Source organism: Thalassophryne amazonica, chromosome 20 (assembly GCF_902500255.1).
Source record: "Thalassophryne amazonica chromosome 20, fThaAma1.1, whole genome shotgun sequence".
NCBI classification, from domain to species: domain Eukaryota; kingdom Metazoa; phylum Chordata; class Actinopteri; order Batrachoidiformes; family Batrachoididae; genus Thalassophryne; species Thalassophryne amazonica.
In genome coordinates, this window is record NC_047122.1 from 31,840,585 (window position 1) to 31,854,520 (window position 13,936).

Below are 13,936 nucleotides of genomic sequence, written 5' to 3' on the forward strand. Positions count from 1 at the left end.
AGAACATGTACTATATCACAGAATAAAACTTTCCGGGTGAAGTGATGAATATTTTATTCTTGGTGTTGGGACCTTTTGTGCTACGCTGATAAATTCTGCTACCTGCATCAGCTGGCAGCAGAATCTGATAGAGGGGCGTTCTGCTAACGCTTATGGTGATCAAGCAAATGTTAATGTAATGTCTATGCAGGAAAAACCCTGGACATTTTGGAGTAATCTGGTGAAAACATACCCTCTACGGCACAGCAAGAATCGTTACTGAAGTACTGCCACTTTTGCATATGTGCAACATTTTTGTCTCCGTGCGGTTCTGTTCTGATCCACTCCGACATTACAGAGAACCCTGCTGGACAAACCACATATGCTCAGTTCAACCCTTTTTCTGCTGTTGCTTGTGGACTCACATCACCGTGCGCACGGTCTTGGTGGACACAAATACACCCTGTCATTACACACAGTCAGTGTGCCGGGTGTTTGCTGCTTTCGTCTCCACAGACGCTCCTTGTCCTCTCTGCTTTTATCCGAGTCTTCGTTTGTCATTAATTACGCCAAGACAGGAGGGCTAAGCTCTCTGATCTGATCCCTTAACACTGTTACTTAGACTCCAATCCCGTGCGCAGACACACCTGTGCGTGCGCAGACACACAAAAACAAACATGCACGGACAACCTGCGCACAAAGTGAAGGCAAGAGAGAGTGAAAATGCAAAGATTCAGATTTGCGCTCAGTGTCTCCGACTGCAACATCACTATAAATCATGCAGAAGAGACCCAACCACAGTTGGGTCCATAAGTATTTGGACAGTGACAAACAAGTACAGAAACAATCTTTGAAATACAAGCAGCCTGCAGTTTTGTTTCTAAGATGGGGGAAATGCAAAATGGAGATGCAGAGTCAGTTGCATAAGTATTTGGACAGGGGCACGTTTCGTAATTCTGCCTCTGAGCACAAGCACAATTGACACAGCCACCCCCTCAATTTTCAGTGGCCATAAGTAACTGGACAAACTTGCTTTGAAAACAAATCACTTTTACAGCCAGATTTCTTTCAGTTCAGGGGATGGATCAAGGATAGCATCTTGGACTTAATTTCCATCAATCATTAATACAAACAGCGTGCTACTATGTGCCAAATCCATCTGAAGTAGGCAGTTCGCAAAAACTGACTGACCTTGCAAAAAGAAGACAAGTGAGGGAAGCCACAAAGGCACCCCAGAGGATTATAGGCAACAATCATTAGGAAATGCAAACAGGCAGTTTTAGAAACTGTGCAAGGATTTTCTTAAAAAGAAGATGTGAAATTTCAGCTCCAGTTTGCCAGAAGGAACATGGGTGACAAGCCTAGATTTGATACATGGTCTTCTCTGAAAATCATTCTTACTGTACAGTACTTTACTGTTGGTTGTTTGTTTCGCCGTTATGACTGATTGACACAAACTGTAAGATATATTCATTGACTTGTAAATGTTTATGTATCCATCCCCTGACTTGACAAATGAAAGCTGGCTGTTGTCCAATTACTTATGCACTCTGAAAGAGAGGGATTGTGTATAAAAATGGCTCTAATTACTAAATGGTTAAAACACTAGTGTTTTTTGGCTTTAATTTAAGGAATTAAAAAAAAAACCTGACTGGGGATGTTGTCGGGCGGTGGAAGGAATACTTCGAGGATCTCCTCAATCCATTGGTCAGATCTTCTGAAGAGGAAGCAGAGACTGGGGACTCAGAGGCAGACTCATCCATCACCCAGGCCGAAGTCACCAAGGTGGTTAGAAAGCTTCTTGGTGCCAAGGCTCTCATCACTGCTGTTTGTGGACGATATGGTTCTCTTGGCTTCGTCAAATCAGGACCTTCAGCATGCACTGGGGCGGTTTGCAGCCGAGTGTGAAGCGTCCGGGATGAAAATCAGCACCTCCAAATCCGAGGCCATGGTTCTCGACCGGAAAAAGGTGCTTTGCCCTCTTCGGGTCAGTGGAGTGTCCTTGCCTCAAGTGGAGGAGTTTAAGTATCTCGGGGTCTTGTTCACGAGTGAGGGACAGATGGAGCGTGAGATCGACAGACGGATCGGTGCAGCATCTGTAGTGATGCGGTCGCTGTATCGGACCATCGTGGTGAAGAGAGAGCTGAGCAGAGGGCAAAGCTCTCGATTTACCGATTGATCTACGTTCTGACCCTCACCTATGGTCATGAGATTTGGCTCATGACCGAAAGAAGATCGTGAGTACAAGCAGCCGAGATGAGTTTCCTCCGCAGGGTGGCTGGGCGCTCCCTTAGAGATAGAGTGAGGAGCTTGGTCACTCGGGAGGAGCTCGGAGTCGAGCCACTGCTCCTCCACGTCGAAATGAGCCAGTTGCGATGGCTCGGACATCTTTTCCAGATGCCCCCTGGACGCCTCGCTGGAGAGGTGTTCCGGGCACATCCCATCGGGAGGAAGCCCCGGGGAAGACCCAGGACACACTGGAGGGACTATGTCTCGCAGCTGGCTTTGGAACGCCTCGGGGTTCCCGCGGAGGAGCTGGGAGAGGTGTGTGTGTGGATCGAGAGGTCTGGGTGGCTTTGCTTGAGCTGCTGGATGGATGGATGGATAAATTAAAGCTACACATACTACACTAAAAGCACACTGTGATGGTTTCACTGCAACGCACAAGCCCCCCAAGCTACTGTCCAAATACTTATGGACCTGACTGCCTCCACTCTGTATTTTATCTTGGAAATAAACGTGCAATCTGCTGATATTTTACTTCTTTCTACACTCAAATTTGTGCTGATTCATTCGGCAACACTGTGGTTTTATGCAGATTAAATTTACATTAAATGCTGTATTTTAAGTAGTTTCTGTGGTCTTTGCTAAATCCATTTAATGTGCCTTTATTTTTACATGTAAATACAATTTTTTTGTGCATGTTTGCTAAAAAAAATTAAATGAAAAGCAGCTAAAGGCTGCAGGCTTTTATAAAAAAAAAATGAAATCCTCTGACAAGTGAGTACAAAAAGGCTGCAGATTAAATTTGAGCTTTTAGGTTTTAACCCTTGCGAGCGTGTGCACGCGCACACTTTGGGCATTAGCACAATGATCAGCTCGTAGCCACAGAGAGGGTGAGCCAAACTTCATCATGCCGAGTTGTTAGTTATATATAGAAACAGTGTCTGTCCATTAGGATAAAAGCACAGCACCACAGAAACTCACACAGCACCACAGAAACATGCACCGCACCACAGAAACATGCACCGCACCACAGAAACGTGCGCGATGCCGGCGGGCTGCTTGTCCCCAGATAACAAGCCAGAGAAGGAAGACCCACTGGGACAAGGCTGAGAGCTTAGAAACAAGATGGAACAACCTCCGATACGAAACGTTGTTTTGAAATCCCGTCAGCACCTGAACGCATCGCGGAACATCTCACATTTTGCAAAGGTTAAAAGGGCAACACTTTAAAATGATACAGTAAATGATTTGTGAGGGGAACCAGATGTTGTGTTTACTGCTTTGTCATGTGATACAAGTCAGGCGTTTGACTTTTGAGGGAACAGTTCAGTGAAAACAAACCTCTACAGACAGGAAGTGGACAAAAACCTCATTAATTTTCAACCTCATAGTTTAAAACCTATTTATTTATTTAATGCTTTAGCTCAGTTTAAGAGCAATTATGGAAAATGTTTGACAATTTTTTTCACATTTATAATAAAAATAATGTCTTTATAATGCATTTTCAGGTCAGACATTGAACATAAAAATGTCAATTAAATAAAATTGTGGATGACATACTGCTTATTTGAATTTTATTTATTCATTTAATAGTTTTTTTTAAATTGCATGTTACAGTAGCCCAAATTCTCTCATGAAGTACAAGAAATTTAACTTTTTCATGACATTTGACCTGACAAACATGGCATTCAAATAAATAAATAAATAATTTTTTTAAACCAAAATTATAGCAGAACATGGATGTCCTTCCATCCTCTCAGTTACCCGTTCACTACAAACATATTGTTCTTAGATTCAGTACATTTTTATGTAGAAACAGTGTGTAACAGTGCCTTCAGCCACACCTCCTCTGAATATTACATCATCCATCCAGTATCCACTAACCATGCAGCAGGTGGCAGTGTTCAGCAGGTTGCAGGCAGCTCTGTGGCATGATGCATAAGCCAAACAAAAATTTCCCTAATTAATATTGTGGTGCATCAAAATTCCCCAAATTTTAGTCACTTCATCTATATATTAAAAGCCAAGTGGCCTCTGTGTGTGTGTGTGTGTGTGTGTGTGTGTGTGCATGTGTATGGCTTTGATCACGGAAAAACTGGGGAGAGCTGACATTTGACATTTGGTATGTTTATATATTTTGGGTCAAGGATGGATGCCGCGAAAACAGAAACTTGATAGGACAAACTCGTATTTTTGGAGAAATTAGGGATATTATCTAACAACAGTGAACAATGGACTCACACGCCATTCCAGCAGGGGGCAGTAAATCACCTATATATTAAAATCCAAGTGGCCTTTGTGTACGTGTGCGCGCATGTGTATGGCTTTGATCACGGAGAAACTGGGGAGAGCTGACATTTGACATTTTAAACGCAACACTTTTGGTTTTGCTCCCATTTTGTATGAGATGAACTCAAAGATCTAAATCTTTTTCCACATACACAATAACACCATTTCTCTCAAATATTGTTCACAAACCAGTCTAAATCTGTGATAGTGAGCACTTCTCCTTTGCTGAGATAATCCATCCCACCTCACAGGTGTGCCATATCAAGATGATGATTAGACACCATGATTAGTGCACAGGTGTGCCTTAGACTGCCCACAATAAAAGGCCACTCTGAAAGGTGCAGTTTTATCACACAGCACAATGCCACAGATGTCGCAAGATTTGAGGGAGCGTGCAGTTGGCATGCTGACAGCAGGAATGTCAACCAGAGCTGTTGCTCCTGTATTGAATGTTCATGTCTCTACCATAAGCCGTCTCTCCAAAGGCGTTTCAGAGAATTTGGCAGTACATCCAACCAGCCTCACAACCGCAGACCACATGTAACCACACCAGCCCAGGACCTCCACATCCAGCATGTTCACCTCCAAGATCGTCTGAGACCAGCCACTCGGACAGCTGCTGAAACAATCGGTTTGCATAACCAAAGAATTTCTGCACAAACTGTCAGAAACCGTCTCAGGGAAGCTCATCTGCATGCTCGTTGCCCTCATCGGGGTCTCGACCTGACTCCAGTTCGTCCTCGTAACCGACTTGAGTGGGCAAATGCTCACATCCGCTTGCGTTTGGCACGTTGGAGAGGTGTTCTCTTCACGGATGATGCGAAGGAGATGTGTTGCACTGCATGAGGCAAATGGTGGTCACACCAGATACTGACTGGTATCCCCCCCCCCCAATAAAACAAAACTGCACCTTTCAGAGTGGCCTTTTATTGTGGGCAGTCTAAGGCACACCTGTGCACTAATCATTGTGTCTAATCAGCATCTTGGTATGGCACACCTGTGAGGTGGGATGGATTATCTCAGCAAAGGAGAAGTGCTCACTATCACAGACTTCGACTGGTTTGTGAACAATATTTGAGGGAAATGGTGATATTGTGTATGTGGAAAAAGTTTTAGATCTTTGAGTTCATCTCATACAAAATGGGAGCAAAACCAAAAGTGTTGCGTTTATATTTTTGTTGAGTATATTTTGGGTCAAGGATGGATGCCACGAAAATGGAAACTTGATAGGACAAATATTTTTTCGAGAAATTAGGGATAATAGCTAACAACAGTGAACAATGGACGTTGATAATTACATTCTGGACTCACACACCATTCCAGCAGGGGGCAGTAAATCACCTATATATTAAAAGCCAAGTGGCCTCTGTGTACGTGTATGTGCCTGCCTGTATGTGTGTACCTTCAAACACAGAAAAACTGGGGAGAGCTGACATTTCCCGTTTGGTATGTTTATGTATTTGGGGTCAAGGATGAACACCGCCAAAATGAAACATTGATAGGACAAATATTTTTGGACAAATTATGGATATTACATAAGAACAGTAAACAATGTATGCTGATAATTACATTCTGGACTCACATGCCATTCCAACTCATTATAGAATCTTTGGATAATTTATTACCACCCTTGAAAAATGTCAGCTACCTATTTTATAAACACTAACCAATCTAGAGCCCGTGGATCCCCACAGGCAACACGCTAGTTGTCTTGATATGCCCTTTTTAAATGGAGATAAACAAAATAACAGCATTTTTCATTTTGCGTTATGGTGCCCGGTCTTTACCAAACTCTAGGCACACTGGAGATCCTCCCGGGTGGGTGGACACAATGATGCAAAAAGAAAGCAAGAACAAACAGGATGTAAAGAAAAAGAGCTTGGCAAGAAAATGCAACAGAAAAAATGGAAAAAAAAAAAGCTCACAGTTGGACTCCTGCAGTTGTGGCCAGTGGGTGTCTGCTGCCAGTGTAGTGTGACTGATGTGAAATCAGGTTTTCTGCCTGTAAATATTGAGCTAAGCAACACGGGGACTCTCACACCGTGTGAGCGCGTACAGGCTGCAGCACCCCTGCTTTTATTCACCATTACGGCGAAATGCTTCATCACAAATTGCGAGGGAGAGACAGCTGCTGGAAGGTCGTGGAAACCTGCTGAAAATATGTTTCATAATGACGGATAGAGAGGTAGAGAGAGAGAGAGAGAGAGAGAGAGAGAGCGGGGCAAAGACATGCACACGCAAGGAGACGAGAGGAATTATTTATAGGGAATTTACACATCAATGACACTTTTCTCCCCTTCGTGACTTCTCTGCAATCCACAGACTGCACTTTGAAATGCTGTGTTTGTGTACTTGCACACCAGAGTTTCCACGATGAGACGAAATCCTGTCACAGTTACCGCTGGACCTCCTGTGGGCCGAACACAACGCTGCAGACGTGACATCAGAGACAGTCAATGCGCTTTCAGAGACACAACGCCAGTAAAATCTATTTTGGTTGTGAGCAAATCGTTCTGCGCACAGACAAGCAGCTGAACTAATAGCGGTGCTTAAAACGCCGCCCAGGTGGGGCTTCAATAGGTACGATTGTTATTCAGAGGCTTCTTTTGAAGTCAGAGAAGAGAGAAAGTCTACACAGACTATGGGATCACGGTTTGGGTCGTGGATATAAAACCTTCCTTTTCATTCCCTTGCAAAGCCTCCAAACAGCTCTTATGTTAAACAGCAAGAATTACTTTACATTAGCCGCACAAAAGCGCTTAAGTCAACAGATTTAACATGCAAACAGGTGTTATGTCAGCTGAGATTAAGCGTGGAAACACAGAATGAACCTGACTTTTGGACTTCAAACGGCTCTGATCTAATGCTTAATGATAAAGCATCAAGTTGTCGACAGACGCTTGTTTTATGGAGTCATCTCTAAATACAGCATCTGCCCGTTCCACATTAACCTTCACGGCCACATGAGTGGGACTAAATCCTGTTGTAGTGCTTGGTGTCCTGCAGGAACTCAGGAACTCCCCAGAGGATCTTTCATCCTTCAAAATAAAACAGCATGTGGCCAACATTTTACACACCAGAGAGACTTCGACAGAAGCACAGCGTTAAGGCTTTCTCCCTTCAGTGTTTCACCCAAAAATGAAATAAATAAATAAATTAAAATAAATAAATAAATCAAGGTTGAAATTCACATTTTTACTACTGTGCAGCAGCATGGTGGTGGTGTCTCTGCGCATTTTCTGTTCACCACTGGGGGCAGCACCACATACAGTAGCAGTAAGTGCAACATAGATGAAGCCTAGTAGAAGAAGTCAGTTGTCGTTAACATAACATGAGCTCTCCCATTCTCGACCAGTAGGACAGCATGAAATTGTGAACAAAATGTAAAGTTCAACATTTATCCTTTATATCACCTACTGATGTTGGACATGTTGATTTATGTCACAAAATTTGGTATTCCGGAGCTTCTCACAAAAGCTTTACATGGTGTAAGAATATTATATATATATATATATATATATATATATATATATATAGACACAACTGCAAATTGATTTTTGGCTGTCAACCCATCCTATTTTGTCAAAAGTTAACTTCCAGCTGTGTCTCTTGCTCTTATGGACAATTGACTTGTTTTTAAACTGAAAAAAGCCGCAGTTGAGACCTTGCCACACATTTGAGTAGCTTTTGTTGCCATCTAGTGGCCGATCTGAGCATTTCAGGGCTCCTTCCCCATTTCCTACTTGAAACCCAAAATTCAGTAAAAAAAAAAAGCCATTCATAAATGTCAGAAATGCATGATTTTTTGGCAGGCAGAGCTTTGATGTCCCAGTATTAATGCATACAAGTTTCAGTTTTGAACATTTTACAGTTCCTGAGTTTTAGGACGTGGAAGGTTTTGCCATACAGATGAACAGAAGGAAGGAGGCCAGCAATTTCTCTTGACAAGCACAACTTACAGTTGTGAACAGGTTCATAAAGCAGAGGACTGAAAAATATATACAAAAAAGGAAGGGAATTTATTAAGGAAGATTTTGTTTGATATAATTTGTGAGATTTCTTTTTTTTTAAAGCTCATGTAAGAAAATATGGTGGATTGAAATGCACTCTTCTAATTATTAATGATGCAGAGAGAGCAAGTGGGAAAAAGCCTAGGCTTCAGCCTGCACCTTTTGCAGTTTTAACTGATTATTTTAATAATGTTATTTTAAATAAAATCTGAATCCGAAGACATGGAAGTAGCAGTGAAGGAGGATTAACTCAATTGATTCATAACATTAAAATTGAGGCATCATCTGGCTCATAGTACATTTAGGTTGATTAAGTTGATAATGACATTTAGGTGTATCGATGTAGTCTTATCTATTACTTTAAAATTGAAATTTGATTATCAGTTCATTCTTGCACACTTAGTAACAAAACATCCAGGTCAGCGCAGTACCTACAGCCTGTGTATGTTATAATGAAACTAGAGCTCTTGACAAAATTCTGTTGTACCTGCGTTCATGGTAAATATTCACCAGATGGAGCTATTGCTCCATTTCAAGAACTTTGAGTACAGGCTGGACACAACGGTGAACCTGTTGCTTATAGTAGTGGATATACATTTACTCTGGGTGTGTAACAAATTATGCACAAATACACAACAACATTAATTCCAGTGTAATATGTCAGGGTTGGTCCACCCGGGCAAAGCTATGTTTGCTTTGATCGTGGCATTTTCACACAAAACCACACAGACACTCTGAATAATTACAATTAGGATTGTGAATACTTTGTAGTTGGGTTTATTTAGTTTCATGCTTCTTGATCATGTGGTTGGAAATATAAAAAGAATGTATAATAAAAACTAGAAGCACTCAGAGAGTGCAAACCTCCGCCAAGGCCATGGGGTCACTGACGCCATAACATCTACACACTGTGGAATCATTGAACCTAAAAAAAGTCTAACGATGTTTGCTCAGTAGTAAAAAAGTTTCATCTGTTGTGACTGGATAGCATGTATCCTTAGCGCTTGGCATCACAGTTTATTGCAACTTGCACCTTTCCCAGAAGCTACCGTCATCTGAGCACTGATATTGCATGTGCTTATAGACAAAAACAAATAAGAGACAAAATTCAATTTATTATTCAACTAAACTGCAAATATATGAATTTTTTACATTTATGAAACACTTCTCTAAAAAAGGCCATAGGGTCACTGACCCTAAGAGATTCTCTCTTTGGCACAGTGATCTATTTCTTTTTGTCTCTTTCTCTAAAATTGTATATAATAATCATTAGATTATTAATATATAAACAAAAATAAATTTAAGAAATATTACAATTTGAAAACAAATGCACCCGAATGTGATGACAGCTGCAACTGCTTAATGCTAACTTTTACCATTGAAAAAGCCATAGATATGCTAATGGGTTAGCATCGGGACCTGGATCGTGATCCGGATCACCACTAAAATTTATTCACTTGTTCCTCTTGTCATTTCCAACCACTCCACAAAATTTTATCAAAATCCGTTCAAAATTTTTGAGTTATCCTGCTGACAAACAGACAGACAAACAAACAAACGTGACCGAAAACATAACCTCCTTGGTAGAGGTAACAATGCAACACTGTGGTATTAATCCATTGTTTGGGAAGATTACGCACCATGGAGTACAATTTCTAAAGACTACCCTGGTGTGAATATAATCTCTCTCTGTGATGTTTTATCATCTATTATTAGTCGCACCATTTATGCAGTTTTGAATATTTCACCAAGCTGCATCCAGTTGCATAAGAAAACTGAGTCACGAACAAGCAGGATTTAACACCGGTGTGTCAAACGGCTGTTATTATCAAGTAATCAGTCTGCTTCATGCACAAGTTCAGAAATAGAGATGACAATTTTTTTTTTTTGGGGGGGGGGGGGGGGGGGGGGCAATTTTCTGCCTGACACTTCTCACCGGTGGACCAACCCTAATTTCAAAGAGGGTTTAGAGGATATTGGAGCGACAAAACACAGTCAGCGGCAGGTTATCATGGACACGTACACACAAGTGGAGCCGAGGAGACAGAAAAGGAAAAATATTCAAACAGACACTGCAGAATGAGAAAAGAACAGATGCACTCCTTTTGTCAAGGTCAAAAACCCCAGATGTTCAACGGTAAAGACAAGTGAAGGTCGCGGTAAATTGTTCAGAAAGGTCCAAAGACAGAACAAAAAAACTAAAGAATGACAGCAGCAGGATGGGGAGAAAATGCAAAAGATGATAACCCCTCAGATATGAAATAACAGAATGAAAGAAGTGGGAAAATGAAGAGAGCGGGGAGGAAAAGAGAAAAAAATGCAGGAGGGAGACCAAATGGCAGAAAATGTTTAGCAATGAAATCCATCACTGGAGGTGCGGCTGGCAGCTCATCTACACTGCAGCCTTTGTTTTATGGCTTCGACACCACCACGACTGCTGCCGTTTCATCAGTCAGGAGGACCAAGACACCGCCCGGGGGTTCCGCCCGTGCACACACCCCTGTGCATCTGCATAGAGCGTGCATGCTCACGCACGTTGGCCTATACCTGTATATCCCAGTGCAGTAATTGGTGCATTGTGTGCATCTTGAGATTCTGCAGATGAGGGAGCTGCACTGGCTCCTGCAGCAGGACACAGCAAGACACCGCGGCACAGTCGGCATCTGATTAAATTCTTTACAAAATAAAAAATAAATAAATATATATATAAATACACAAGTAATCTTACATAAGAATCTATGAGGTAACCATGGGATATTTTTTTTTTCTTCTTTACTGAGGCAGATTATCGTTTTCTTCGCAGTAGGAGCCTCGGCAGCTCCCAGCAGTTTGGATTTCAAACACTAATTCTTCATGCTCGATGGACGGCAGCAGTGTTTCTCAAATAAACTCCCATGTGTGTTTATGTAGGCCACAAATACAAAAAAGCTACAAGCGCGTTCAGACACGCAGCTTTGCGTCATCTACGGTACATTTGGACAATTTAATGCTACAGCGTGTAGGATTTAGGTGTCTTTGTGTACAGCAGAAATACAATATAGCATTTATAACCATGTGTTCATTAGTGTATAATCACCTGCAACAATGAATCGATGTGTTTTCATGTTCATATGCCGCGATTACACCGAACTTAGACCTATATAAGACCTACAAGATCATGACATTTGTCAACTCTCACAAGTCTTGGCTGGTCTCCGTTGTGATCTGTTATTTGTGTTTACTTTAACCTTGCATTGCGACTGAAAAATGTACTAGTATCGGCGATCTTTGATGCAACCCCATGCAGAGTCAACTGAGAGTCTGTTACAACCCACAGGGTCAAGTTGATAGCGAGTTGAGACATGAGAGATTATAAAGAATGATAATGAGACCCATGTGTCTGTTAACTGGTCGCACAACTTGTGTGAATGTTTTAAAGAGTTCAATACCTGTTGGAGACTGATGGGGAGTGATGGTAAGTGATGACCACCAAGAGGAATCTTTTTTCCAACGATGGAGACCCCATTGTGACCAGCCTGCAACCACAGAGGCCATTTTGGATTGCAACTCTGTCATGGACTCTAAACGGGTCCACGACCTTCATATCTACATGAGAGCGGACCCACTCATGGTGGTCGCCATGTTGATGCAACAGCCCAAAAGCAAACTACATACTCCAAAAGTCCATAAATGCCCAAAAGATCTCCACACATCACCTGACTTCAGCAGAGAGATGGTTACTTTTGAGTAGTAGTCTGCCTGGGTGGCTGCCATCCAAGATGTGTGTCCCCGCCAGCATAGACTTGACTTGTTGGTCAATAACTGTGATAATCTGGTTGCAAAAAAAAAGGATAATTTGCATTAATTTCTGAACGTACTTGTAATTCCCTACCTAAAATTCAGGGTTGTGCAGAAATAATACAAGCGAGTAAAGATGACGCAGAAGTCACCTGTTGCATGTGCACAGCCATTTTCCGGAAGCGTTGAAAAGATTTTCCAGGAAGCATAGCGTGCACGTGTGCATATTTGTCGGAAAGCACATTGGCGCGTTTGCTGCTCCTGTGTGCGGACCCAGCAAGGGGTGGGCGTATCTGATCTGATCTCGTTTTATGCGCGTGCACCGGCGGGTAGCTGTGATACGTATGCGCATGTGTTCCACGGCGTTCACCCTGACAGCTTTACGGCTCGCAGCCACAAACACTATCAACCGAGGCTCTGGAGGAGTCACCTGCTTATCTCAACAACAACACAACACGCCCATTACACAGTCTGCTATGAGGCACATGGCCTCAATAGAGCCAGACACACAGTTCCACTCTGTTTTACTCTGACCTGACCGTATATCGCCAGCTCGTGCACACGTTCCTCCTGGTGGCATTTATGGAATGTCTGGTGCCTGTTTGCAGCAGCCCGTTACACAGAAATCCTGCACAACCTGAATGTGAAGAGATAAACATCTGATCTTTGCTCTCCTGTGATTTATATGTCAGTTAAATTTGTTATAAGCTGGAGGAGAGTAAACGGTTCTTCAGATGCCCGTTAACATCAGCCAATGTGACATTCTAATGAGTAAAACGTAGAGATTTTGAGAGTACATAGAGCACGAGAGTATTCCAGTGTCTTGGAAGAGAAACTAAAGAAACAATCCTTCACATTTTTTATATTATTGCAACTTTTACATTATATTATTTCAACATCACTTCTGCCCAAATCTAAGCACTGTAAAACAGTTTCAGGCACATTTAAAGGAAATCGTTTCATCAATGAAAAAACCCTAATTTCCAAAATGCTTTCTTGTGAAATTTGTAAGAAAATCAGGTTATACGAGGTCTGTGAGAAAAGTATCGGACCTTTTTATTTTTTTCAAAAACCATATGGATTTGAATCACATGTGATTGCATCAGACAAGCTTGAACCTTCGTGCGCATGCGTGAGTTTTTTCACGCCTGTCGGTTGCGTCATTCGCCTGTGAGCAGGCTTTGTGTGAGCAGTGGTCCACCCCTCTCGTCGGATTTTTATTGCGAATAAATGTCTGAACGATTTGGAGCTTTGCTGCATCAATTTTTTTCCAGAAACTGTGAGAGACCTCCAGGTGGACACCATTCGGAAAATTAATATGGCTTTCAGGGGCGATTTTATGGGGATTATACAGATTAAGGAGTGTTACTGCCGCTTTAAGGACGGCCCACAACTGCTGAGAGCGCGGCACGCTCCCAGCGCCGATCGACATGCTCAAACAACCAGATAATTTCCAACGTGAAGGCTTTGTTGATCCGGGACCTCGTCTGACTTTCACAAAAAGGCAGGAGACGTGGATATCAGCACTTTTTCGGCACATTCCACTGTTACAGGAGTTTTTTTTCATGGAAAGAAAAGCGGAGAGACGTGCCACGGAGCCGTTCATTACGCGGCACAAAACCACCTCCGTGTTGGTCTCACAGGACAGCTTTCAG

General features: G+C 42.3%; 1 protein-coding gene across 1 annotated transcript in view; it reads right to left on the reverse strand.

Moving 5' to 3' along the window:
• ext1c (exostoses (multiple) 1c) overlaps positions 1-13,936 on the reverse strand; it is a 199,385-nt gene that overhangs the window by 70,951 nt on the left and 114,498 nt on the right. The gene's annotated exons all lie outside the window — the stretch shown is intronic.